General features: G+C 43.7%; 1 long non-coding RNA gene across 2 annotated transcripts; it reads right to left on the reverse strand.

The window, feature by feature from the left end:
• Nucleotides 1–3,716: 3,716 nt before the first annotated feature.
• On the reverse strand, nt 3,717–22,595 carry LOC138921630 (uncharacterized). 2 transcript variants are annotated; one of them, XR_011434373.1, is made up of 4 exons: nt 21,480–22,595; nt 6,562–6,716; nt 5,696–5,767; nt 3,717–5,294 (listed from the first exon to the last, which is right to left on the reverse strand). It is a non-coding gene; the product is annotated as an uncharacterized lncRNA (long non-coding RNA). The 2 variants fall into 2 exon arrangements; XR_011434372.1 differs by having other exon boundaries at nt 4,789–5,502; nt 21,480–22,569.
• Between the last annotated feature and the right edge of the window lie 4,959 nt (nt 22,596–27,554).

Consider the following 27,554-nt stretch of genomic DNA (forward strand, 5'->3'; position numbering starts at 1 on the left):
AGAGCTGAATTCAACCCGAGCTGTGGTTTAGCCAACTGAGTAAGACAGAGAGGGGGCCAGCGGGTTGAGAGTGTGTGCAATAAAAGTATTATATTGCCTTCTAACCACTCCACTCCAGAATATTCTAGTGGTGGCCCAAAAACAGATTAGCTGAAAAGAAGCATAATGATCACCATCTGGTTTCAGACACAGGGTCTGTTCAACCCAGTTTCGTCTCTGATTTTGGCACTAAGGAAAACACTGCGATGGGGTGTAATTCTCCTCCTTGGTGTCAAGTACAAATTCAACAACATTACTAATCAAAACCCTTGCTTCCTCTAAAAATCAATGATGGTTTTTAACATCCAAAACATTTAAATCTTTTTTTTTTTAATTAATTTTGCCCCTGCCAGTTCTTAGGGCAATTAATTGTTGAATTTTGCTATCATCTATAAAAGCAACGTTTTCTTTTTTTTTACCCTAACTTACTTTTCCTGTACATCTAATACATTCTAAAAATCTGATATTTAGCAAGCAAGCCCATGCATAGTATAGCAATATCCTTGATAATAATTATTGCTGTATCAGGCTGTTCATACTATAGAAAAATTTCAGAAAAGTAAAAATGCTATTTAAGCAACAGCTAACTGATATTGCTTGTGCCTTCTTGGGTAGGACAATAAACAATGTAAGTATTCTTGGGTTATCTGTCCTCATTGATAAGGATACTTGCTATTGGGTGCTCTGGACATCAAATCTAGGCCCAGAGACCAATCTGGGCAGGGGTTTGGAAGACATTACTCTGCACATTAAAATAACATAAATTTCGGGGCAGAAATTTCTAATATTTAATTTTAGGTCATCCTGGCCTTTTCTTTGATGTAGCCAGCTCTCCAATAAATCCAAACCTTAAGTAAAATCCTGTCGCATATGTTAGACATATGTTAGAGGTGCTTTAGAGGTAAGAAGAAAAGAGACACTCTTCAGAATTAAGACCTAAAGTGAAAGGAGAAGAGTGGTCAGGGAAGAGAGATGTCAGAAACCAAGAGACATCAGCGGAGTGAGTGGCATGGCCAGGATATCTGCCATCCCTGAGCATTTTCCTAGAGTTCTGTCTTGCAGGGGTTCATGTTACTCTAACAGCTTTTGGCATACTACAAAGAAGTGTGAAGTTGGGAGGTGATTTTGAGTTCTTCTCCATCAGGTTGGGTTACTTGACTTCTTACCATCTGGAATAGTTCAGTCACCTGAGCACATGGAAAAGTATAGCACTGGTCAAAGCATAGCCCCTCAGACATAATGATGCTGGTTCTCTGCCTTGACGCACTGATTGCTGAGAAGACCGAGGAGCAGAAAGTTGAATGGCTTTGAAAAGACATCCATGGGTCAGAGGAAGGGAAACAAGTCTTCCAATGTCAAAGGGGCCCACATCCTCATAGATGTTCCTGTGGAGCCGGGTGTCTGGCCTCGAAATGCCTTACCACTGAGAAGAAGGCTCCACTCTATCTAGGCTTCTTCGGATTTTGAAGCAACGTATGGGACTATCTTATTCCAAACCATTTCCTGGGTGACCTGAAAAGATGCCAGCTCTCAGTGGGCCTGAGACAAGACAAGACTTCCAGGGTGGCCCAGGCTGGAGGGGCAGCCGTCGTCCACGGTGTATTTGCTGCCACTGCCGTTCTAGCTGTGGGAGACAGCTTTTGGTCTCCCTTCTCTCTTTCCCTGCAAGCACGGAATGAGCCCTTTCTAGATTCCCAAAGTATGATGAAGACCAGTCCTTAAACAAGATCTTACTGATGGTTTTGGAATAATAAAAGAAGCTACAATCCATGCGGGACCTCAGCTTCCTATTAGAAGTGACCTCCATCTTCATGTCTCCAGAGGTGAGTTCAGGGGACCCACAGAGGACCTCTTTGCTCACCTCCTAGGTGGTCCCCTGGCTGCCATCTTACTGGGCAAGGCACCAGTCACTCCCACTGGAAGTGGAGTCAGTCAGCCTCAGAGCCCAAGTCCCAGCTCCAGAGGCACCATGGGAAGAGGACGTTCACACATCCCCCAGCCCAGCAACCTCCTCTGGGGCCCTGAGTTCTTGTTCCAAGATCTGCTCTTTTCCACGACAATTAACAGGGAGAATTTCTACTGCCTTCAGAAACCATGGGCATCACCACTCCGTCCAGACCACGCAGGGAGCCTGGCCCACCTACTCCTTGCAGAACAGTCATCTCGTAGCGTCAGGGCCAGTTCACCTGGGCTAGATGTCACCTTCAAACATCACACTCCCTGGACGACCTCGCTCGTCCAGCCCAGCCCGGGGCTGCCCCAAGCCCCATCCAGTGTCTGGCACAGACTCTCCTCCAGCTGCAGGTGAAGGTCACACTTGCCTGTCTTTCTTGCTACCAGATCTCCTGAAAACTCTCCCCAGAGAACTGACAACCCCCTGCAATGAAGCAAGGTGTCATCCTGGAATCTGTTGCAAGCTCACGTGTTCCTCCGGGGAAGCAAGAATTCTGCAGAGGCATTGCTGTCACACATACCTCATCTGCATGACTAATGAGACCCTGGACATTCGGAAACATCTGCATTCACACGTCCTCATTCTCCCCCAAGAGAATGACGTGTGGTTCACTGACAAACCCGCAGCAGGGGCGGCTGCCTGTTTCAGTGAATGTTCAAGTCTCCATCTCTTAAAAATTAAAATTCACTCAAATCATGAAATCTTCCATCAGGGTAAAAAATATATATGTATTAGAGTTGGGACAGCCTGCTAAGGCAGTAACATAGTCATCTATTAAGCACCTGTGGCATGCACGCATTTTATACTTCATCTCTGATATCATATCCTGTGAGGTAGTCATTATTGTCTTCATTTATTGATGAAGACATAGTAAACTCAGGAAAATTTGATAATTTGCCCCCATTCCCCCCCCAAAAGTGTTAAGAATTGTGTAGAATATGAATATGCCTTCCAAGAAGGTATTAAACCCAACTTTCATTATTATAAACCTGTAAATTAGCTTCTGACAATATTTGCCATTGCTGAAAAAAAATTGGAAGAGCCAAAGAAGACACACAGCTCAAAAGAATGCAGTCATAATAGTCTTATTATAAGTTTAAGAGTTACATTTTCATCATCAATAAGACATTCGTTTGTTTGATCAGATAATAGAGAGATGATGTGGCAAGTGACAGTTTTTTTTTTTCATATTCTTTATCTAGATGTTTTGCCTTATGCTTACTGTTTCTACATGAGTGAAAGTGATTTTCTAGCACATATTGTGGGTGCCCCCTTCATATGCCCTCAGGCCTTGTCTTTCTGGTCCAGACGGCCATCCTTCCAGCCTCCGTGCCTGAGGACTCCCTCTGAAACCAGAGGCTGCTGGCTGAAGCAATACAGGAAGAAGGCGCTGGGGAATAACGCCCACAGGAGCAGCCCCACTCCATGTCTGGCGAGCAGTGGTGCCTAAATACGCCACTCCCTCTCCCTTTGGGTGGGGTAACCTTGAGGCACGTCTTCTATCCTGGCTTGGCCAGTTTCCTAGAGGAATCAGGCCAGTCACCCACAGTGGGAGTTGGCTGAATAGCACCCTCCTTCGCCTCTCATTGGCTGCCCTCCCCCCTCCAGTCGCTCTCCAGGGTCCTGGACTGCCCTCCAGGTGAAATACACCCACTCAAATCCAGGAGCTGCTTCTAGCAAACCCCAAACCAAGACAGAACTTACAAACGTTGTAAACATTGTCCTGAGATAAAAGTACGGTTTTATTGTTTTAAAACATACGTTTTTTTTTCAATACACACAAAAAATATTTTACAGTTAAACATTTTGTTCGGTTTGTTGAAATACACAATTATAAGGGTGCCAATGGGACTCTGGCGGAATGAATAAAATGACCATTTGGAAACAAAGGTCCTTTGTGTTTGCAGAAGAAACCAGTGCTAGTCACAAAATTCATTTGCTCTGAAAGAATAAAATGGTCCCATTTCTGCCTCCTAGAGTCAAGCAGGACAATATTGTAGGACTCAATTATTTTTGAATAAGAACCATTAATTAGTAATAATTCTTGAATTGTGATGACTGAAGAATGTGCTGTTACATGCAAGGAATTTGGAGATTTGGTGTGAATATAAGTAATCAAGACATTCATTCTAATCCTCATGGTAATTACTTCCTTTAATATATATTAAGATCTAATTATTTAGAAGTATTGCCTGCTGGCATCTATTGTTATGTGTTAGATTGACCTAATTATTAACCAAAAGCAAAGTTTCAATGATTAGAACAAAAAGGCTGTCTTTCACTTGCTCCTTTTCCCTTCCACCTCTCCTAAGAAAAGGTGCCAATGTGAAGTCTCAGTGAGACTCTGAATAAACTGAACGTCATCATTATTATTCCCAAGCTTAATCCCATTATTTCTCAGGATTGAATTTCTAAGCATCTGTCACATTAGGGCCCAGATGGGAGCTCCTGAGAGCAAATTTTCCAGTGTTTTTTTCCTGTTCCTGCATGTTAGTGCTTCAGAACTAAATAAACAAAAAAAACAAAAAGTTAATCAATAAAAGTAAATGAAATGTCAAGCCTAAAAAGTAGGTCAAGGTCCCAAAATGTCTGATGCTAAAAGGATAAATGATGATAAAAATAAAATATTGATCCCACTGGCTGCACTATTCCACCACTGAACATATTTCTCTCATTTCTTATTCTCCATTGAATAATTTCTTCCAAAGATGCTTTTATATTTCTATCTTTTACTAACATTATTTTTCTATTTGCTTTATCATCATCATGTTTTACAGCTCTCAGTAGGCAGAAAATGTAAAGGAAACTGTTTAATTTCATTTTGCAGTCTTACTAATTATTGGTAAGGATTGATTGATAAGCTGAGGCAAGAAGAATTGATACCTGCGCAATTAGCACAGAGCCCTCCCCACCATCCAGTCCCCAATACCCTTCAAGTTTCACCATTTGTCCCACTAAAGTCCTTCATACTAAAGGGATCCAGTATAGAATCTCGTGTCGTGTTTGGTTCTCAAAGTCTCCTTGATTTTCTTCAAAACCAGTTTCTCAGTCTTTCCCTGGTCTCATGCCCTTTAGATGATTGCAAATTGTAGAATGTTGGGTTTGTCTAGTGTTTCCTCTGGCTGGATTCAGGATACACATTTCTGGCAGAAGTATCACAAAAATGATGTCATGCTCTCCTCGCTGGGTCCTACCGGGTGGTGAATGGGTTCGACTGGTCCCATGGCTTGTATGAATTGTGGCCTTATGATGAAGGTGGCATCTGCCAGATGTCATCACTGTCAAGTCATTCTTTTCCCATCTGTAATGAAGTAGTATTTTATGAGGAGAAGCTTTGAAACTCTGTAAATATCCCTCTCTTCATCAAGCTCTCACCCTCCAGGTCCAGCATCCCTGGATATTTCTTGGATCACTTGTTATCATGAGGGTGCCCAATGGTGATTCTGCATTCCTCCAGCCCTTCTACACCAAGAGGTTGACATTCTACTACCAAAAGCGTCCTCTTCTCCCTATTTGAGTCAAAATGGCGTCATGGATTCCTTCTTTATTCAGTGGGTTACTGAATAACCTACTATTATTTTTATTAATATGATAACGTTATTTATTTTGATGTAAATTCATGCATATTTGACCAAGTCACCCTTAAAGGTGGCCACTGTATCTTTTTGACAATCCCTCATTATTTGAGCACTTGCTACTTACTGTTTTCAGCCCGTCTTGCAACATCCCAGCCCCAGCCCTGGAATCTGCCATTTCGCCAAGTCTGGATCCTTTCTGTGGAGAATGTGATGTAGAAATTGATACCCAGGCTCTAGCATGTTCATTGCTACTGGAGTATCTGCTCCCAGGCCCTCCGGGTGGAAAAACTGGGTAATGTATTTATATTACACACACGCGCACACACGTACTCCCACACTAGTGCACACACACACACACATTTACATCTATACTTGCATCTGCATCTATCTACATATGTTGAAACCATGACTTCCCACCAATATCTCCAATTTTCACTCAGCACTATATATTTATTCTAGTCTTCTCTCTTTCCACATTCATAATGTCCTTCTTTGACCATGAGAAACATGGTTTTCATTAATTCTAAGGATATTTACCTATCTGAGCAATCTTTCCTCTATGTAACCAATCTCCCATCCCCTCTCTGCCCTCCTGAGCAGCTATCCTCTCTCCTTGCTTTGGTTGTGACATCCCACTCTGGGTTGTCATCCACACACCCCCACATAGACATAGAAGGGTCCACTGCCACAGACCCCCTGGGCGCTTGAATGTTAATTTAAACATAAGTGACTGTAAACAGGGCTGCTGTTCACAGTTGCACAGGAAGTGCACTGCACAACTCCTGGGAGCAGTATTCAAATAACAGCCTGTGGAGTCTTTTGACCTGCCACCTCTGACCATAGCCTCCTTCCCAGGTTCCTCAACTTTCTTCAGACATTTACTAACATATTAGCACTTCTGAAATGATGTCTATAATAACAAACTCATGAACATTGTTTCTCTCCAACCACTTGATAAGTATCTTCTTCAAATATTTTTCTTTCACTTACTTTGTCAATTCTTCCAAGTGTCTGCTTTGTGCTAAAATATAAACCCTTTTATTAAGATTTACTGGGATTGTTCTGACTCCAGACTTCTATGTTTCACTTATTTCCTAGAATCAGGACATCTTCTGGGACCACGACCTTTGGTTTCTGGGATATTTCTGTGGACATACAAAAACGATAGAAATGACTTTTGTCCATGACGAGTGATTCTAGTTATTACCAGTAAAAGTCATTATTTACATACTTTCTCTGAGTGGCCTGGAAACAAAGCCTACTTTTCTTGTTCACAATCACTTTTGTTTCTTACTTTTCTCCTCAAGTCTCTCCTTCACTTCCTGGGGGGTCGCGGTTTTAAGCAAACAAACCTGAGCGTGTTGGTTGTCACCAGTGATGGGAGGGCCTCCTGTACCACATGCACTTTCTACGTTCTTCCTCTTCTTCCTCTTCCCTCGACGTGCCTCGGGGGGCAGGTGCCGAGCCCGTTACCCCAGCTCTTTAGGGTCTCAACTGTGCCCATCCCATTTGCAGGGCAAATCTCAAAGGGCAACAGCTTCTCCTCCCTTGATAGCATGAGACGCTCACCATTTACGTGTTCACTTTCTGATTTTGAACTGGCTAAAACTGCATCCTTTTTAGGAAGAATGGAGACAATGTGCTTACTCGAGGTTGAGCTCAAGGATGATGGCTGGGTCAGAGCATCACGTTCGAATGAGCACAAACCCCTGAAATGAGCAGCTGAAACTTTCCGATTATTTGTTTTGTCTTCAGGCCCATGGGTGGCCCCAGGGGTGAGTTAAGATGTGTGAGAGAGGTCCCTGTCCCCTTTAAGACATGCGTATGTGAAGATTGCGAAGGCGAGGGCTGTCAGAGACTAATTTCCCCCAGTTTCCGTTCTCTCCTTCTTCCATGGTGGTAAAAGTGTTGCCTGGACACACAGGCACCTGGGAAGAAGACCGTGACTCTATACAATGACCTCTGGGTGTGGCAACGCAATGAAACTCTGGCTGAGATGTTGACAAAGTACTGGACAGTTTGAGTCAACTGATGGGTGGCCTTTGCCCCCTTCTTTGTCTGACCGACCATCCAACAGGCTGGAACAAGGGTACCACCTTCTTTGTGAGGACAGGGCCACCCTCCAGGGACAGTGGATGGCTGAACGGGAAGAGCTGGGCTGTGTGAGGACCGTGGAGCAGAACTGGCCCACCTGTCCTGGACGGCGTACCTACAGGACTTTGTAGGACAGAAAACCCCAATTCCAGCCCGCTGAAGACTCTGTGACTTGAAGTTTTCTGTGATGTGTAGGACCATTCAGTGCTAACTGATACAAGCACGAGAGATGAAAGATAGCTGAAACCAACCACAAGGGGGTTTCCGGGGGATGTGACAAAGTTTGGTTGATCAATACAGATAACCAAGCATGGGATTCTGAGTAGGACCCCTGGCGACAGGCCTGCAGGGGATGATGTCAACAGTGGGACACCTGCGCTTTCTCCTGGAGGATGCCCGGACAGGAAAAGGGGCGGAGGAGTCACGATGTGGTTGGGAATAAGCGGATGAGGAAAGGCACAGAGAGAGGACAGTCCTGAGTGGTCTGGGGACAGTGTGGGAGCAGAGTTAACACGGTCTGCCCTGGAGACGAGACCGGAACAAAGAGGTTTTGACTCGGGCTTTTTAAAGCCAGCATTTCCTGTGGAGGACACTGTGCTCGTCCATATTAGGAAACTCACTTCAAGGTGTTACAATAATAAGCCACCAACACCTACCGCCAAACCTCACCCGCCCGTGAGCGGCAGTGAAGAGAGCTGGGGTCGAGAGAAAAGACAAGGATTAAGGAGAAGGAGAGCATTTCTGTCATGTCCATCATTGGGCAATATTTTTAAAAGATAAAAACTCAGTGGGTTTTATGCCATGTCAAAATATCCTTGGGTTATCTTGGTCATACAAGAATAAGTCCCCAAAACATCTTTAAAAACCCTACACACAACAACAGAGAGTCAGTCACGCCAAACAGCCGGTCAACAGGACACGTTCTTGAAGAAGCGAGATCTGGTCAACCCAGCTGTAAGAGATACGGGGCGGGGCCTGAGTCAGGAATCTGACCTTTAACCCCGGGGGCCTTTGGAGCCTCTGAAGGTCAAACACACAAGTGAGCAGGTTCATGCTGCCACGCTGTAGTGAAGTCCGTCTGAGCGAGGTGGGAGGTCAGCTGGGTTGGGAGAAACAGGTGCAGGCAGACGAGTTAAATGAGCCAGTGCGGTGGTCCTGACCTGTGGCCGAGAAGTCCAGAACATGCCACCCCTAGTATGGCTCTTTGGCATATGGATTATTTTGAACTAAAGCCACTGAGAACCCATAGGAAAAACTCTAAAAACACAACACTTCTCTTTTGTAAAGGGAATTTCCACTTGTAACATGGTTCCCTCCCCCATACCAGGAAGAAGGGGACCCTCAACAATCTTTCTTTTTCTTTATTTTTTTTTTAGAGGAAGATTAGCCCTGAGTTAACATCTGCCACCAATCCTCCTCTTTGTGCTGAGAAAGACTAGCCCTGAGCTAACATCTGTGCCCATTTTCCTCTATTTTATATGTGGGACGCTTGTCACAGTACGGCTTCATGAGCAGTGTGTAGGTCCACACCCGGGATCTGAACCAGCAAACCCTGAGGCCCTGAAGCAGAGCATGTGAACTTAACTGCTGCACCACTGGACTGGCCCCAGCAATTCTTGTTAGGCAGAAGGCTCCAACCTGAATCTGCATGACAAACCTTACTACACAGCCCTGTTTACCACATTTTTCCTCATCATCTTCCCATAACTTGCCTCTGCTGCCCAGAAATCCCCAAAGATGAGGCATAGACCCAAGTTCTGGCCACTTGTGTGAGCGACTCATCTCTGTGTGCTCCCGTGTGTAAGCGTGATGCCATGTTCATAAACTTCGGTTTTTCTCTCTGTTCTCTGGCTAGTTCAATTTACAGGGCCCCAGCAGGAGAACCCCAGAGGGTAGCAGGAAAAAGGATTTTCTCCTCCCCTACACAGATCAGAGGGATAAGGAGAGAGAAAGATAGAAATGCAAGAGAAGCGATTTGAAGGAAGAATTCGCAGAACTGATGATTCAGCTTAGAACTCGAAGGGCAAGGATGATGCCCAGGTGTCAATTGTGCATCCTCTTGTCGCTCGCTGGATGCTGGGCACGTGCTATGGGTGCATGTTGGGCTGAGCACCTCTGATCTGCGATGAGCAGAGAGGTGGTCCCCACCCTAAGAACAGTAGCACAGCCCAAAAGACTGAAGAAAAGTCCACACACAAGCTCAAGGTGCAATGAAAGGTCTGGAGAAGTGAGGATCCTTGGAGAGCATCCTAGGCGTGGGACTTGGGTGGGGCTCAGGGCAGCTTCCCTGAAGAAGTTACCCTTGAAGGGTGGAGGATGAGGAGGAATTTCCCACTAAGGTGAGTGGGAGGAGAACATTCCAGGCTTGAGGGAAAGCCCAAGCAGAGCCCGGAGGCAAAGGGAGTCAGATACGCTAGAGCAGGGGCTCCCACCTATTCAGGTCCAGCTGCCCACAGAACCCTCATACTCGCTGGAGACACACCAGGGCTCGCAGGGCGGGGGTGGAGACACCTAGCGAAAGTTTGTTACATGTCCTTGAGCTGTGAGAACGTATTATATATGAGAAAAGTCAAATAGAGGGTATTAGGGAAAGTATTGAAGTTTACCAAACTTTCAAGTGAAATTTTCTTCATGTTTTAAGTGAAAAACTGAGCTCGCCTCCAGGCACATCACCTTTTGTATCTGGTTTTAGGGTGGAAATGGCTACCCACATTCCCTTGATTAAGACATTTCAGTAATGATGTCTTCAGGCTCTTCGCAGTCAGCGTGAGTTTCATGCAGAGTCTACTGGCCTCGAATACTTGACAAGGACTGGAGAACGGGACAGGATGCTCACAGAATTAAAGAAGACAAATGTCCTGAGTATGGGGGAAGAGCTGGAGAATGGGAAACCACGCCCATGAAACCGGAGACGACAAACATCCTAATTTCTCAAAAGAAAGGTGTGAAGAAGCTTGGAAAACGGTCACTGAAGACTAGGAATGACTTGACACCCAAGAAGTATTTTAGAACATATTGTTTCACAAGTAGTTTTGTGAGCACTTAGAAAAGTGTGTGGTAAACACGGTGAGTGTGTCATCGTAAACAGCTTCATTTCTTTATTTTTTATTGAGGTGTAATTGACAAATAAAATGGTAATAAGATATTTAAAGTACACAATGTGATGATTTGATACGCATATACATTGTGAAAAGATTCTCGCCATTGGGTTAATTAATGCATTCCTCACCTCACATAATTAACTTTATTGGAGAGCAGGGGGTGAGAACATTTAAGTTCTACTCTCTTAGCAGATTTCAGTTATACGATACAGTGCTGTCAACTATCGTTGCCATGTTACACGTTAGATTCTCAGACCTTATTCATCTCATAACTGTAAGTTTGCACTCTTTAAAACAACTCCTCCCTATTTCCCCCACCCCCTAACCCCTAGCAACTGCTTTTCTGCTCTCTGTTTCTATGAGTTTGACTCTTTTTTAGATCCCACATATAAGTGGGCTCTAATACCATTCAGTATTTGTCTTTCTCTGCCTGGATTATTTTGCTTGGGATAATACCCTCTAGGTTCATCCATGTCGTTGCAAATGATGGGATTTCCTTCTTTTTTAAGGGTGAATAACATCCCATTGCATAAATAGGCCACATTTTCTTTATCCATATATCTGTTTATGGACACTTAGGTGTTCTATACCTTGGCTATTGTGAATAATGCTGCAATGAACATGGGAAGAGGGGTATCTCTTTGAGATAATGATTTCAATTCCTTTGGATAGATATCCAGAAGTGGGATTTCTGGATCACAAGGTAGTTCTATTTTTAACTACTTGAGGAACCTCTATATTGATTTCCTTAATGGCTTTACCAGTTGACATTCCCACTAACAGCGTACAGGAGTTCCTGTTTCTCCACATCCTCGCCTGCAATTGTTATCTCTTGTCTTTTTGATAGCAGACATCCCAACAGGTGTGGGGTGATATCTCATTGAGGTTTTGATTTGCATTTCCCCGATAATTAGTAATGTTGAGCACATTTTCACATACTTATTGACCATTTGTATATCTTCTTTGGAAAAATGTCTATTTAAGTCCTTTGCCCATTTTTTTAATTGAGTTTGTTTTTTTGCTATTGAATTGTATGTGTTCCTTGTACATTTTGGATATTAATTCCTTATCAGATATGTGGTTTGCAGATATTTTCTCCAGCTCATAGTTTACCTTTTCATTTTGTTGATGGTTTTCTTTGCTATGCAGAAGCTTTTTAGGTTGATATAGTCCCATTGTTAATTTTGCTTTTGTTCCCTTTGCTTTTGGTGTCAAATCCAAAAAACATCACCAAGACCAACGTCAAGGAGCTTACCTCCATGTTTTCTTCTAGGAGTTTTAAGGTTCCACGTCTTAGTTTCAAGTCTTTAATCCATTTTTGGTTAATTTAATTTTTGTGTATGGAATAAGATAGGGATCCAGTTTCACTCTTTCACATGAGACTGTCCAGTTTTCCCAAGACCATTGATTGAAGAGACTGTCCTTTCCTCATTGTATATTCTTGGCTCCTTTGTAGAAATCAACTGAGCACACGTAGATGGGTTTATTTCTGGGCTCTCTATTCTCTTCCATGGATTTGTGTCTATTTTATGCCAATACCATCCTGTTTTGATTGCTATAGCTTTGTAATAGAGTTTGAAATCAGGAAGTATGATGCCTCCAGTGTTCCCCCGTTGAGTACGATGTTGTCTGTGGACTTGTCACATATGGCCTTCATTATGTTAAGTTACGTTCCCTCTATACTCAGTTTGTTGAGAACTTTGATCATGAAAGAATGTTACATTTTGTCAAATGCTTTTTTGGCATCTATTGAGATAATGGTATGATGTTTATCCTTTATTTTGTTAATGTGGTGTATCACATTTATTCATTTGCAGATGTTGAACCATCTTTGCATCCCTGGAATAAATCCCATTTGATCATGGTATATAATCCCTTTCATGTATCGTTGAATTTGGTTTGCTAATACTTTATTGAGGATTTTTGCATCTACGTTCATCAGGGTTATTGGCTTGTAATATTCCTTTCTTGTAATGTCTTTGACTTTGGTGTCAGGGTAATGCTGGCCTCATAAAATGAGTCTGGAAATGTTCCTCCTGTTGTATTTTTTGGAAGAGTTTGAGAAGATTGGTATTAATTCTTTGGTAAATGTTTAGTAGAATTCGCCAGTGAAGCCATCTGGTCCTGGACTTTGGTTTGTTGGGCAGTTTTTTGATTATTGAGTCACTCTCCTTACTAGTAACTGACCTATTCAGATTTTCTGTTTCTTCATGATTCAATCTTGGTAGGTTGTATGTTGCTAGGGATTTATCTATTTCTTCTAAGTTGTGCAATCTTTTGCTATGTAATTGTTCATAGTAGTCTCTTTTGATCCTTTGTGTTTCTACGGTGTCAGTGGTAGTGTCTCCTCTTTCATTTCCAATTGTATTTACTTGAGTCCTCTCTCTTTTTTTCTTGGTAAGTCTAGCTAAAGGTTTGTCTACTTTGTTTATCACTTCAAAAAATCAGCTCTTAGTTTCATGATCTTTGAAACTGTATTTTTAGTCTCTATTTAATTTATGTCGGATCTTCGCTATTTCCTTCCTTCTACTAACATTAGACTTAGTTTGTTCTGCTTTTTCAAGTTCCTTGAGGTGTAAAGTTCCTTGAGGTGTAAACTCAGGTTGTTTATTTGGGAACTCTCTTTTTTTTCTCAGTGTACACAATTATCACTATAAACTTCCCTCTTGGAACTGTTTTTCTGCTGCATCACTTAAGTTTTGGGAGATGTGTTTCTGTTTTCATTTGTCTCAATATACTTTTTGATTTCTTCTTTGGCACATTGGTTGTTCAGGAGCATGTTGTTTAATCTCCACACATTTGTGAATGTTCTAGTTTCCTTCTTGTAATTGATTTCTAGTTTCATAACATGGTGTTTGGAAAAGATGCTTGCTATGATTTCAATCTTCTTAAATTTATCACGACTTGTTTTGTGGCCTGACATATGATCTATCCTGGAGAATGTTCCATGTGCACTTGAGAAGAATGTGTGTTCTGCTGCTGTTGGATGGAAGGTTCTGTATATGTCTCTTAGGTCCTCCTGGTCTAATACGTAGTTAAGTCCAATGTGTCTTTATCGATTTTCTGTCTGAATAATCTATCCATTGCTTAAAGTAGGGTATTGAAGGACCTTGCTATTGTTGTATTGCTATCTATTTCTTCCTTCAGATCTGTTGAAATTTGCTTTTTATATTTAGGGCCCCTATGTTGGGTCCATAAATATTTATAACTGTTATATCCTTTTGATGAAGTGATCTCTTTATCACTATATGATGACTTTCCTGGTCACTTGTTACAATCTTTAGCTTAAAGTCTATCTTGTCTGATATAAGGATAGCCACATCTTCTTTTCTCTCTCTCTCTCTTTTTTTTTTTTTTTTTTGCTGAGGAAGATTTGCCCTGAGCTAACATCTATTGCCAATCTTCCTCTTTTTACTTGAGGAAGATTAACCCTGAGCTAACATCTGTGCCAATCTTCCTCTATTTTGTATGTGGGTTGCGGCCACAGCATGGCTGCTGATGAGGTGTCTAGGTCCACACCTGGGAACGAAACCTAGACCACTGAAGCAGAGCACACAGAAGTTAACCACTAGGCCAAGGGGCCAGTCCCTACCTCTGCTTTTTTAACATTTCCATTAGAATGGAATATCTTTTTTTCATCTCTTCCCTTTCAGTCTACTTCTGTCCTTAAAGCTGAAGTGAGTCTCTTGTAGGCAACACATAGTTTGGTCTTATATTTTTATCTATTTTTTCACTTTACGTCTTTTGGTTAAAGAATTTAGTCCACTAACATTTAAAGTAATTATTGATAGGTTTGTTGCCATCTTGTCAACTGTTTTCTGCTTGTTTTGTCTTCCTTTGTTCTTTTCTTCCTCTCTTGCACTCCTCTTTTGTGATCTGATGATTTTCTGGAATGGTGTGTTTAGATTTCTTTCTCTTCATCTTTTGTGTATGTACTATAGATTTTTGCTTTGTGGTTACCACAAGGCTTACATAAAACATCTTATATTCATAACGATCTGTTTTAAGCTGATAATAACTCTGAACACATACCAAATCTCCCCCACCCCACATTTTATTTTTTATGTCACAATTTTCATCTTTTTACATTGTGAATCCATTAACAAATTACTATAGTTATAGTTATGTTTAATACTTTTTCTTTTTAACCTCTATATTAGAGTTATAAGTAAGTTATCCACCATCATTGCAACATTAGAGTATTCTGAATTTAACTACATATTTGCCTTTACCAATGAGTTTTATCCTTTCATATGTTTCCCTGTTACTAATTAGTGTCCTTTTGTTTCAGCTTGAAGAACTCCCTTTAACATTTCTTGTAAGGCTGGTCTCTTGGTAATGAACTCCTTCAGCTTTTGTTTGTCTGGAAAATTTTTCTCTCTCCTTCCATTCTGAAGGACAACTTTGCCAGGTAGTATATTTTTGGTTGGCAATATTTTTCTTTCAGCACTTTGAATATGTTACCCTACTCCCTTCTGGCCTGCAAAGTTTCTCTTGAAAAATCTGCTCGTAGTCTTATGGTGGTTCCTTTGTACATGGCAAGTGGCTTTTTCTTGCTTCTTTTAAGATTCCCTCCTTGCTTTTAACCTTCGACAATTTAATTATAATATGTGTCAGTGTGGGTCTCTTTAGATTCATTTTCTTTGGAACTCTCTTGGTTTCCTAGATCTGGATATCTGTTTCTTTCCCCAGGTTAGGGAAATTTTCAGCCATTATTTATTTGAATAAACTTTCTGCCCCTTTCTCTCTGTTTTTCATCTGGGACCTCTACAATGCAGACATCGGTCTGTTTGATGGTGTCCCATAAGTCCCTGAAGCTATCTTCACTCTCTTTCATTCTTTTTTCTTTTTGATCCTCTTATTGGATGAATTTTATTGCCCTGTCTTTGAGTTTCTGATCTTTTCTTCTGCTTTATCTAGTCTGCTGTTGAGCCCCTCTTCTGAATTTTTCACTTCAGTTACGGTATTTTCCAGTTCTGGTGATTTTGTTTGATATTTTTTTAATATTTCCTATCTCTTTGTGGAAATTCTCACTTTGTCCACGTATTGCCCTCCTGACCTCAGCGAGCGTCTTCATGACCATTGTTTTGAATTCTCTATCAAATAAATCACTTATCTCTGTTTCTGAATAATTATCTTGAGTTTTCTTTGGAACATATTCCTTTGTTTCTCATTTTCCTTGACTCTCTGTGTTGGGTTCTGCACATTAGATGAAACAGTCACCTCTCCCAGACTTGACAAGAATGGTCTCTTGTAGGAGACGAACGTCATCGATCAGCCTGGCCCGTGTTCCCAGCTGTCTCTCAAACTTCTGCGATTGTCCAAGTCTTCTTTGTGCTTAGTGGTTTCCAGTAGTTGAGGGTATGCCAAGACCTGTCCATGTCCTAAGGGGAGGATGACAGTTAGCACTTAGATGCAGGCTAATTAGAAGCTGTGTCTTCAGGCAGCAGCTGGGAAAGGAGGCAGTTAAGCCCCTTCCGGAGAGAAAGTTGGAGATTGGAATTTTTGCCTGTTTCCTCTGTGCTGGGCCTGGCTGTATAACCATGGTGGGGGGAGGGGAGAAATGGTCCTGTGCCTGTTAAGAACTATATCTTTGTTTGCTACAGTCCTGGGGAAATCATGAATGCAACCCCCCTTGGCTATTAGGGCCAGGTGATCTGGGGGCTTGTCCCTTGGGTGGCAGCCAAAAACTCTGGGGAGCCACATATATATATATATATGCTCCCTCCAGTGACCAGGTTTTATTCTTGGAGTGGTCTGGAGGGAGGAGGCATGAGAGCTGTCCACCAGCTTCCCCGGTCTCTGGGGAAGACTGCAGCCAGCCCTTTGATGTCTGCTGGATTAGAAACTTGGCCCTTGGACCGCAGCTCTAAAGTATGCAGATAAACTCTTTTCAGGGAAAGACCAACAGATGGGTGATTTTGCCTGCTGTCTCTTTGCTGAACCCTGGGGGAATTGCCAGGTCAATGCTGGCTCATCCATTAAGAATCGTTCCTCCATTTGCCATAGTCTTGTGTGTCTCATGGACACATGCCCCACCGGTCTTCAGAGCTGGTTGTTTTGGGGACCTGTCCCCTGGTAGGAACCTTAAAACCTGGGGCACTAAATGTAGGATCCAAATCCTTTGCTCCTCAGGGGGAAGCTAAGAGTCAGGTGTCCCTCCAAATGGTGTGGCACTGTGTCAGGTGTGGGTTTATGGTGAGAGTGTGTCTCAGCCTTTCCTACCCAATTAGATGTGGGTATTTTTCTCATCCATCTAAAGTGTCACTCAGGAGTCACTCAGCTCATTTCTGGATCTCTTTAGAAGGAACTGCTCCGTGTGTAGCTGTCCATTTGGTGCCTCAGTGGGATGAGGGGAGCTCAGGAGCATCTTACGGCACCATCTTGGTCGACTCCTGCCTCATTTCCTTTCTTGATGTGTTAGTTTGTTGGTGCATTGAGTACACCTCACATACTCCAGATATTGATTTTTTCTCCTGTACTGCACATCTTGATTTCCACAAGTGGATCTTGATTTTAGCAAAGCATTTCACAAAGATTCTTTTTAAACCCTTCTGGATAAAATGGTAAAATGCAGGCTGAATGGCACTCCTCTCAGGCAGATTCTTCTTCTCTGATTGAGTCACTGCGTACAACCAAGACTGGTAAATCATTTTTTCAGAGTGAAAGGAACTGATTAATGAAATGCTATGGGCTTATGGTATTTATCTTGTGCTCCTCAAAATTATTTTAAATCAATCGCTTAGATGAAGATAAGGAAGAGATGCTTATCAGATTTGCTGAATTTTAAGATTTGCAATGAATAACTAATAGTACAGATAATGCTCAAGACTCCATGTTATTTCCTTTGGCTGAAATTCTGAGCTGAAAGCAATAAGATACACAGACAAGAAAATTATAAACACATAGGCTAGAAAGACACTGTCTTGAGTGGTGCTCTCCTGTAGAGATATGACGTGAGTCACATGTAATTTTAAAGTTTCTAGTAGTCACATTTAAAAAGGTCAAAAGAGACTGGGGAAATTAATCTTCAAAATATTTTTAACTCGATATATCTAAAATATAATCATTCTAACATATAATCAATATAAAAATTAGCAATGGGATATTTTACCCTTCTTTTAGTACTCAGTCTTCAAAATCAGATTTGCATTTGATATTTATAGCACATCTCAACTTAGACTGACCACATTTCGAATGCTCCATTGCCACATACGGCTAGTAGCTACTGTAGTGGGCAGGCCCGGTCAGGAAATTGGTATAAGTGAAAATTATCAGATGAGAGTAATTGATCACAAGTTTGATGAGGTCTCTATCATAATATAATCTTGAGTGGCACTGATAGTATGGTGTGTCACTTATCTATGGCCAAAATAACACTGCGTAAGAACCAACCCTAAAACCTCAGCGGCATGGAACACTAACCCCTTATTATTGCTCACAAGTCTGCAGGTGAGCTGCGTGGTTCGATGGACCCAGGCCAGACAGCCAGTGTGACTGGACCCACTCGTGTACCTCTGTTCAGCAGACAGGTCAGCTGCTGCCGGCTGGTCTACAACGGCCTCAGCTAGGACAACTCGTCTCTGCCCCATGTGCTCTCTCACCCTCACCAGGCTAGCCCAATCTGCTCTCATGATTATGGTGATTTCCAATGGAGACCTCTCAGGGGCTAGCCTCCGAACTGTACACCATCCCTTTGCCACATCCTATTGACCAAAGCAAGCTTCAGGCCAAGAAGCTGAGTCTGCCTTCTGCTGTGAGATGACATGACAAAGGACAGGCATGTTGGGAGCTCATTATTTGGGACCATCACTCAACCACAGGTGGTGTACTACAGATGTCTATGCTGATCCGATGACAGGTGGATCGTTTCTTCCAAATCTCAATACCACATCTTAGATGAGATGTGAGAGGCTGGCCCCATGGCTGAGTGGTTAAGTTCACATGCTCTGCTTGGGATCCTGGGTGCAGACCTACACACTACTCATCAAGCCATGTTGTGGCAGCATCCCACATAGAAAAACTAGAATGACCTGTAGCTAGAATATACAGCTATGTACTGGGGTTTTGGGAAGAAAAAAAGAGGAAGATTGGCAACAGATGTTAGCTCAGGGCCAATCTTCCTCAACAACAACAACAACAAAAAAAAACAGAAGAAGAAGAAGAAATGATATGAGCTGGATTCAGGAACTCAGCCTGAACGGTTGAGCACTTGGCGCCATGCCTCTTTGTGAAGAATTAGAGGAACAGAACGTGTTCAGTCTCCAAATGAGAAAATTAGGGGGCGATGTGAAAGCTACCCTCAAAATGTGAAGAGGTACTGTGTGCAAGGAACAGTCTCGTTCTCAGTTCCCCTAATATTTTCTGTGGGCTTGTTCTGTGCCGGGAACTGTGTTAGACGCAGAGACTAGAGCAGACCGAGTAAGTCTCAGAAGATAGCGGCTCAGTCGAAGGAGAACTTTCTAACAAACGAAATGAATCATTACTATCAAATAATTCACCTGCCTCCGACGAGTTCGGAAACTGAAAGGACTTAAGCAGAGGCATTATAGAGGGATCCCTTCTCCAGTGCGGGTCCCAGAGCTACCTTCTAAGGGGCTTCCAGCTCTCAACCCTGGAAGCTGGTCTTATGGTTGTGATTGTTGAGTTTGTTGGGACGCATCGCAGCACGCTTCGTGGGTCCACATTTAGACATCTCAAGCGCTCGGATAAGAGGCACACCAATCGTCTTAAAATCAGCCACAAGTTGCTAGGCATTCAGTAGATTGTTTTGTTATTCTAAGAAGTGAAAAAGGACAGAGTGGTAAGTGACTTAAGATCACGTGGACCAAGTGGACAAACTGGAAGTGAAACAGATACCGTGGGGGGCTGCTCTGGGAGTTCACATGGTCCCAGCACCGTCGAACCACAAACCCAGAGGGACGGCCAGGGGGTCCTGGATTCTTAGTGTGTTCCTCGTTCTCATGGGTTGATTCCTTCATGCAGAGAAACAATTTGACTTTATCTAGGCTGACAGAGCAAATTGCTGGCAGAACCAGAAGAGAATTCAGAACTACAAGAGGCAGGGTTTTCGTGGAAAGAGCAAGAGCATCCCACTGAACTGTTTCAGTTTCTTACAGATGCATGATCATTCGTGAAACTTTGAGGCCTTCACAGTGGGAACGACTGCAGCAGACATGGGCACCGAGAGTGCACACTGCAGGAATTACACACACACACGGCTGGAGAGGCTGTTGGTGACCAGGGCACAGCCTCCTTTCTGTGTCAGTGGAAACAGCAAGAAGCCCTGGAACGGATCTTCTTGATTCTCAGAAGTTGTGTAAACAGAACAAGTAGGTCATGGCGGCAGGTGGTGACGAGACTTTTTGTAGCTGGCTCCACCAGCGCTGCCCTTTGACTCTGAGTTTGCAAAACTGTGAGGCTCTGGGAAGAAGGTGCAGAAGCTGCATCAGAGACAAGGCACCCCTAGGAGAAAAGAAATGCCTTTCCTTCTTAGGTTCGGCATTGCTAAAACTGCTCTGATGATTAGGGTGGTCTCAACTGGAGTCCATTGGCCAAAAGAATATTGGGCACCCCCGGGGGGAGATAAACCATGAAGAAAGGATGCCTGACAGGTGAGCAGGGCTCAAAGCTCTTGCACAAGATGGATCAGAGGAGCTCAGGGAGCCGAGCACACTGGGGAAGAACATGGAGTCTGTGTGAGCACAGAATCCACCCTTAACTCAGTGGTGGCATCAACTTCCTTTGAAACTCCTCTGGCCTGAGCAAGGTTCTAGACTATCCTAGCAGGGCACCACTCGTCCGCCTGCCACAACGTGTGAGCAGAGCAATGACAACAGAAAAGACACCCCGGTGCATTCAGCCTCAGGGGTGGATCAGAGTCTTCATTTCTCTCTCTGAGTGGCTTTGCAAGCAGAACACGCCCCTCAAGGACAAGCTCCCAGGATTCTTGGGATGTGCGGGGGAGTGAGGTGTGAGCCGAGCTGGGGAGCAGGAGCAGCAACAGGTGCTGGGTTTTCTGCTAATGTGGCCAGAAGAGTGATCAGGAAGTTACTCTGAATATTCAAAGACATGACCAGTGGTGGGCTAAGTGGTTCACAGGAGAAAAAAAACACTGACTGACAGCACTTGCCGATTCCTGTGATGTAAATAGTCCCGCCTTGGCCAACGCCAAGCAGCCTACATGATGCCACTGGATGCAGTATTGGAAGAGATGCACAGCCTGTACCAGCGGGCTCCAGCCCACTCCTGGATGCAACACCACACACAGGAGATGCTGAAAACAGCGCGCACAGAAGAATGCATCCTGTAAGATGCCATGTACGTGAAATTCTAGCAGAAACGGCTAATATACAGTGACAGAAAACAGATTGGAGCAGAAAGGGAGGCAAGAATTGATAGGAAAGGAGCACAGGAAATTTTCGAGGAGTGGCAGAAATATTTTATATTTGAATTTTGGTTGTGGTTACATGGGTATCAATTTGTCACAACTCATTGAAATAAGCCTGAAAATGAATGCATTCTGTTGCATGTACATTATATCTCAGTAAAGTGGATTTTAAAAACATGTGACACCTCTCCCAAGCTAGTAAAGATATTGTTAAGTTGTTTTCTAGTCCTGGGCATAGGGGTAGGAACAAGATTTAATGATGGTCATCTTGGCACAAAGCTTCATTCCCGTAGCCGGAATGTTTGTTTACTTTGCAAACTTACCTTTTATTTCTTCCCGGGGTTTTCCACCGGTCCCTATTTCTAAATTCCATCAGAATGATGAAAGAAAAGAGATCTGTCAGGCTCCTCTGCTGGGTCCTCCTCACCTTCTCTCACCCTGAAGAGCAGGGTGCTCTGGGCTGGGTCTTGTATGACTTCATCCAGATCAACATTTTAAACGTCGTCTACACCCTGAGACCCTGCTTCAGTTTCCGGGGGATGTCTTAACAAAGTACCACCAACTTGGTGGTTTAAAACAATAGAAATTTATTTTCTCATAGTTCGGGAAGCCAAAAGTCCAAAGTCAGGGTTGGTTCGCTCTGACAGAGAATCCATCCGTGCCTCTCTCATAGCTCCCAGTTGTTACCTGCGATCCTCGGTTTTCCTTGACTTGGAGATGCAACACTCCGGTCCCTGCCTCCCTCCCCACAGCGCCTTCTTCTCTGTGTCTCTCTGTGTCCTCTCGTCTTATAAGGACATTGATTTAGGGTGGGCTGCATGCCTCACCCTTAAGCCAAGATGACTTCCTCTTGAGACTCCTAACTGATTATATCTGTAAAGACCCTATTTCCGAGGAAGGTCATGTTCTGACGGTCCAGGTGGACAAGAAATTTGGGGACACACTGTTCAACTGCACCCTCTAAATTGTATCTCCAGGCCAGATCCCTCTCTGGAACTCCAGACACCAGAACATTCAGAAGAATATCAATTATCTCCTGTCTAAAACCAAACTCAGTTTCCCCTTCCCCAGACTTGCCCCTCCACAGTCCTGTTTATCTCAGCGACAGATGACTCCTAGTTGCTCAGGCCACAAACCCGGGAACTGTCCTAATTCTCTCTTGCTCCCCATCAAACACATCGGCACACCCTCTTAGCTCTCTCTTCAGGCCCTAGTGTACATCCTGTATCCCAAATCCAGTGGCTTCTCACTCCCTTCCCTCCTGACATCCTGGACCAGGGCTTTCATCTTCCAAGTGGTCTCCTGCCCTCCCTGGTCTGTTCTCCACTTGACAGAGTGGGACTTTTAAAATTATTCAGATCACATCTGTCTCCCTTTCAAAATTTTCCAGGGGTGCCCCAAATACATCAGAATAAAACCTTGCAGCCTAACCATCACCTACAGGGCACCCACAGGACTCGCCCCTCCCTCCTTTATCTCTGACACCCACTATTGTTGATGTTGGTCACCCAGGCAACCCAGCTTCTCCTTGAGTTTGCTCAGCCACACTCCTGATTCAAGGTCTTGGTCCTCGCTATTTCTCTGCCAAGAATGCCTCCCCCAGATGACCGCAGGGCTGGCCCCTCACTTCCTTAGCTGTCTATTCAAATGCTGCTTCTTCCCGGACCATCTGACTCACAGTGGCTTCCAGCTCCAACCTCACTTCTGGCTCCTACCTTCTCTATTTCTCCCAGCCCGGCACATTTGCTTGTTTGTGGGCACTAACGTCCAAGCCCCAGGAAGGAAGGGAGTCTGTTTTGTTCAATGCTGACCCCCAACCCTCTGCAACAGGGCCTCGCCCACGGCAGGTGCTCCAGAAACGTTTGCTGAGTGAATAAATGAATGAAGTGGTGATCGGCATGGAAAATTAAAGAGTGTGGGTTTTTTAAAGCTTATCTCATTTCTGCAACAATCTTCAGACCTGATCTTGTATCAGCCTCAAGTTGATGCAGAGATAATGGGAGATCACCGAAATCTGGGGCAAGCCGATTTTGTGATTTGTCATCTCAAAAGGGGAAGAGGTTTTAACTTGAAAGAGGAAAAAAGGTAGGCGGCCTTTATGTGGGACACTTAGCCGAAGCTCGCTGGGGGGCCAGGCAACTTCCTTCCCGACTTCTCCTTGCTCCAGACCTCCCTGCACATATTTACCCCCTTGCCAGGGGCCACAGAGATGCAGAAACATCATGTTAAATAAAGCTGCTTCATTGGACAGAATACACAAAGATGCTTCTGGCCATCGGGCAAATACGTTGCAGGGAGATGCACGGAATCCCACACTGGGCTATCCTACTTTGGGATTTGCTTTTCAAGTTGACATTCCCTCTTGGTTAAATTAAAGGGCACAAGCCTAGGACTTTGGACGTCAACGAGAAACAGGGCCGTGCAGGATGTGAGTACAGTAGACGGGATCATGGGGTAAAGACACACAAACGCAGGTCTTGACTGGAATAGGACGTAATGCACCTTAACAAACATTGGAACTTGATCCATATCTGAATCTTGGCTCTACTCCTTAGTCACTGGGAGATTTGTGTCAATTACTTAATCTCTCCCAGCCTCTCTTTCCTCTTGTGTGATGTATGCGGATGTAGCCACTTCACCGGGATGCTATAAATTGAAGAGCTAAGAGGAGAAAGACCAGATAGGTTATGCCTAAATCATCTTAAGAGATTAATGACAGAGATCTAATTTTATATTGATCCAACTTCTCAGAAGATGGCTCAAGGCTTCGACAGAACAGCTCAGCGACAGCTCCAGACTGTTATTGCTGACTTGAGGCTCATAACACGTTTTGGGAACCATCTCTTCAGAAAGTTGGTGGGAAAATTACTCATTCAGGTATAAGGTTGACAGACACAATCACTGTGTCGGTCGGTGCTTTACATACAGGAACCCCCAAAATGGAGGAAGTGGGTATGGAGGAACAAGAAAAGAAGGGAAAAACAAAACAGCCACAAGAGGTGGGGCAACTACTCCTCTTCCTGCCACCTGGAGGAAATACAAGGCTAATTAAGGAGACACCAGAGTTTCTATTATTTTGGTTATTATTTGGCAGAGCCTAAAACTTCCCCTAAGTGGAAGAAAGAAAATCCTTCATCTGCTGTTTCACAGAGGGAAGGAGACAAATCCAGTTCTTGCCTCCGTTTGAGGTCCTCCAAGGAAGGAATGGCACACTCTGGCCTCTAAGCAGCGCTGTCCTGGCCATGCCCCACAGCCCAAGGAGCCCAGCCTTGATCCATGGCTCCTTGTATCAGAAGCCCCTCCTCCCATGTCTCCACCCATCTTCTGAGCCTGGTGATTCGGCCCAACACTGATGGCTACTTCCGCCCTCATCTTCACCTCCAGACTAAAGCCATGGTTGACTAAGGACCTCTTGGCAACCTTGTCTACTCAACCCCAGCCCCACGGAATAGGCTGTACACATGGCCCAAAGCCAACATGGGAACCTGAAGAGATGCTGCTCATCTGGGGGCTCTGGAGGAAAAGGGCCAGTCGCCATGACCCAGAGGCCCACACCAAGAGGCTGGTGTGGTCTGGTAGGCTGCCTTTGGCCCACAGTTTCGATGGTCCCCAAGTTGCTGGAGTTGAAGGTCTTTAGACTTATCAAGAACATCCAGCTGTTTCCAGGGATTTCTATTTCTCCATGCTGGCCAGCACAGGAATAGGACTTCTTGTTAAAAGGCAGGAGCTTTCCTGGCATTCCCCCAGGCTGCAGTCTCTCAGCAGCTAGAGCATCAGTTCACTCCTCTTCGACTCTGGCCTATCCTGACTTGGCCCAGTAACCAACGACACAGCATCTCCTGCCTGGAGGAACGCCGCATGCCCTACTGGAGGACATGTGGGTGGGAGGCCGCGTGGTACGGCAGGCGTTACCTAAGAGACACCTGCGGCATTGGGCTTTTCAGGGATGGCGGCCAGAAAGTTTGGTTTTTAAACAAACTCCCTCAAGGGACTCTGCCATTAGTTAAATTTGAGAACCACTGAATTAAATGATGAGAAGCCTTATTTTCCCTCAAAATCTAAGTCTCAGATTGACCCTTCTACTGTTTATACGTTTTCATGTATAACCATATTCACTGATTCTAGCAAATGATCTGAAATTACTACTTTAAGCCCAAAAAAATCTGAAAATTTCAAAATATCGTCATTCCTTAGTAGTCCGCATTGACATTATACTTCCAACCCCTCCCTCCTGTCCTTGGTGCACTTATTTTCATGCAGTTTGTTTCTACAGATAAAATAAATCCCGTTTACTGTCTTCGCTTTAGTCAACAATCTTTCAAAGAATTAATTATAAGAAAAATGTTTTTAATGTCTACTTTAATGTTTACTATTTCTTGTGTAATCTTCCTACAGCCTGAAGAATGTCCTTTGATATTTCTTGTAGCGCAGATCTGTTGGCAATGAATTATCTCAGCTTTTGCTTGTCTGAAAAAGTTTCATTTTCTGCTGTCACTTTTGAAAAACATTCTTCCTGGGTATAGAACTTTGGGTTAAGAGATATTTTTCTTTCAGTACTTCAAAGGCGTCACACCATTATCCTCTAGCTTACGTAATATCTGACAAGAAATTATTGTAATTGTCTGTTTTCTCCTGTATGTAGTGTTTTCCCCCCACTCTGGGTGCATTTTATATTTTCAGTTTGTCTTTGGGTTTCAACAGTTTAGTTACGATATGTCTAGGTATGTTTTTTTTTTTAATTTTTGTTTTTTTGTGTTTATACTTTTGGAGTTCTCTGAGCATTGTGGATCTGAAATTTGTTGTCTTGCATTATTTTTGGAAGATTATTAGTCATTATCTTTTTAAATATTTCTTTTTTCTTTTTAAAGATTGGCACCTGAGCTAACATCTGTTGCCAATTTTCCTTTTTTTTCTTCTTCTCCTCAAAGCCCCCCAGCACGTAGTTGTATATTCTAGTTGTAGGTCCTTCTGGCTCTGCTATGTAGGACGCCACCTCAGCATGGCCTGATGAGTGGTGCCATGTCCATGCCCAGGATCCGAACCAGTGAAACCCAGGGCCACCAAAGCAGAGAGCACAAACTTAACCACTCGGCCCCAGGGCCAGCCCCTCTTTAAATATTCCTTATGCTCTATTCTTTCTCTTTCATTCTGGGACTCCAACTGAGTGTATCTTAGATCTCTTATTTATTTATTTTTTCCTGAGGAAGATTCACCCTGAGTGAACATCCATGACAATCTTCCTCTGTTTTGTATGTGGGTCCCTGCCACAGCATGGCTGCCAATGAGTGGTGTAGGTTTGTGCCCAGGAACTGAACCCAGGCTGCCAAAGTGGAGCACACCCAACTTAACCACTAGGCCATGGGGCTGGCCCCTGTCAGATCATTTTATATTGTTTCACAGCTCTTGGATGCCCTATTTTTTCCCTTTTTTATTCTTTTTGCGTATCACTTTATATAATTTCTGTTGACCTGTCTTTAAGTTCATTAATCTTTCTTCAGCCAAGTCTACTGATAAGGCTGCCAAAGTATTTCTTTATGTTTTACATCATTTTTATTTGTGGCATTCCTATTGGTCTCTTTCTTATAGATTCTATCTCGCTGTTGAAATTTCCCTTCTGTTCGTGCATGCTATATACCTATTTCTCTAGATCATTTAACATATTTATCATGCCTGTTTTAAAAGTCCCTGTGTTAGGGTTTCAACATCTCGGTCATCTCTAGTTCTGCTTTTGTTGATTGCTTTATCTATTATCAATGAGTTGGGTTTTTTTTCGTTTTGTTTTAAGTGTTAACTTTCAATCAACTGCTGAAAATTATGCATAAACAGTAGAGAGACTGAAGTAAATAATTTTTCTGCCCTTAGAAACATTATTTCATGTGTGGTGCAAGCAGAGAGGTGGTTGTTGACCTAGCCAGCAGTTGAGTTTTAAATCATTACCTTCAATGCACCACGGGCTTCAAAACCCTCCAGTGATGGGCCACGTAAGCTTCCAGCGGGCTGAAGCCCTGGGGGGCTGTTCTCAATGTTCCCGCTCCATCTTCTGTTCTCAGCCGCTCCTGGATGCCTGTGCCAGAGAGCTCTCCTCTCTCCTGCTCTCGCCCCTCCCACAGAAACAGGTGGCTATTGCTTGTTATTCCTGCTGAGCTCCTGGTGGTGGAAGGAGGGACGTTCTGTTGTTCTGAGCTTAGGCAAACCCTGTGAGTCTGGACCTTGGAGTTCGGGTTTTCTAAACATTCCTGCTCCTCGTTTCCATGGAGGCTGAACTCAGCTTTGTATTTGAGGTCACTCTCAGGTGGGAGGAAGTTTCCCTGTTCCTCATCCTGCTCATTGCATCTTTGCATTCGTCCTGGGATGAGGATCTCCACTGCCCTTCTCTCAGTCGCTCAAGGCTTTCGCTT

This window comes from Equus caballus, chromosome 31 (genome assembly GCF_041296265.1).
Source record: "Equus caballus isolate H_3958 breed thoroughbred chromosome 31, TB-T2T, whole genome shotgun sequence".
Classification (NCBI taxonomy): Eukaryota; Metazoa; Chordata; class Mammalia; order Perissodactyla; family Equidae; genus Equus; species Equus caballus.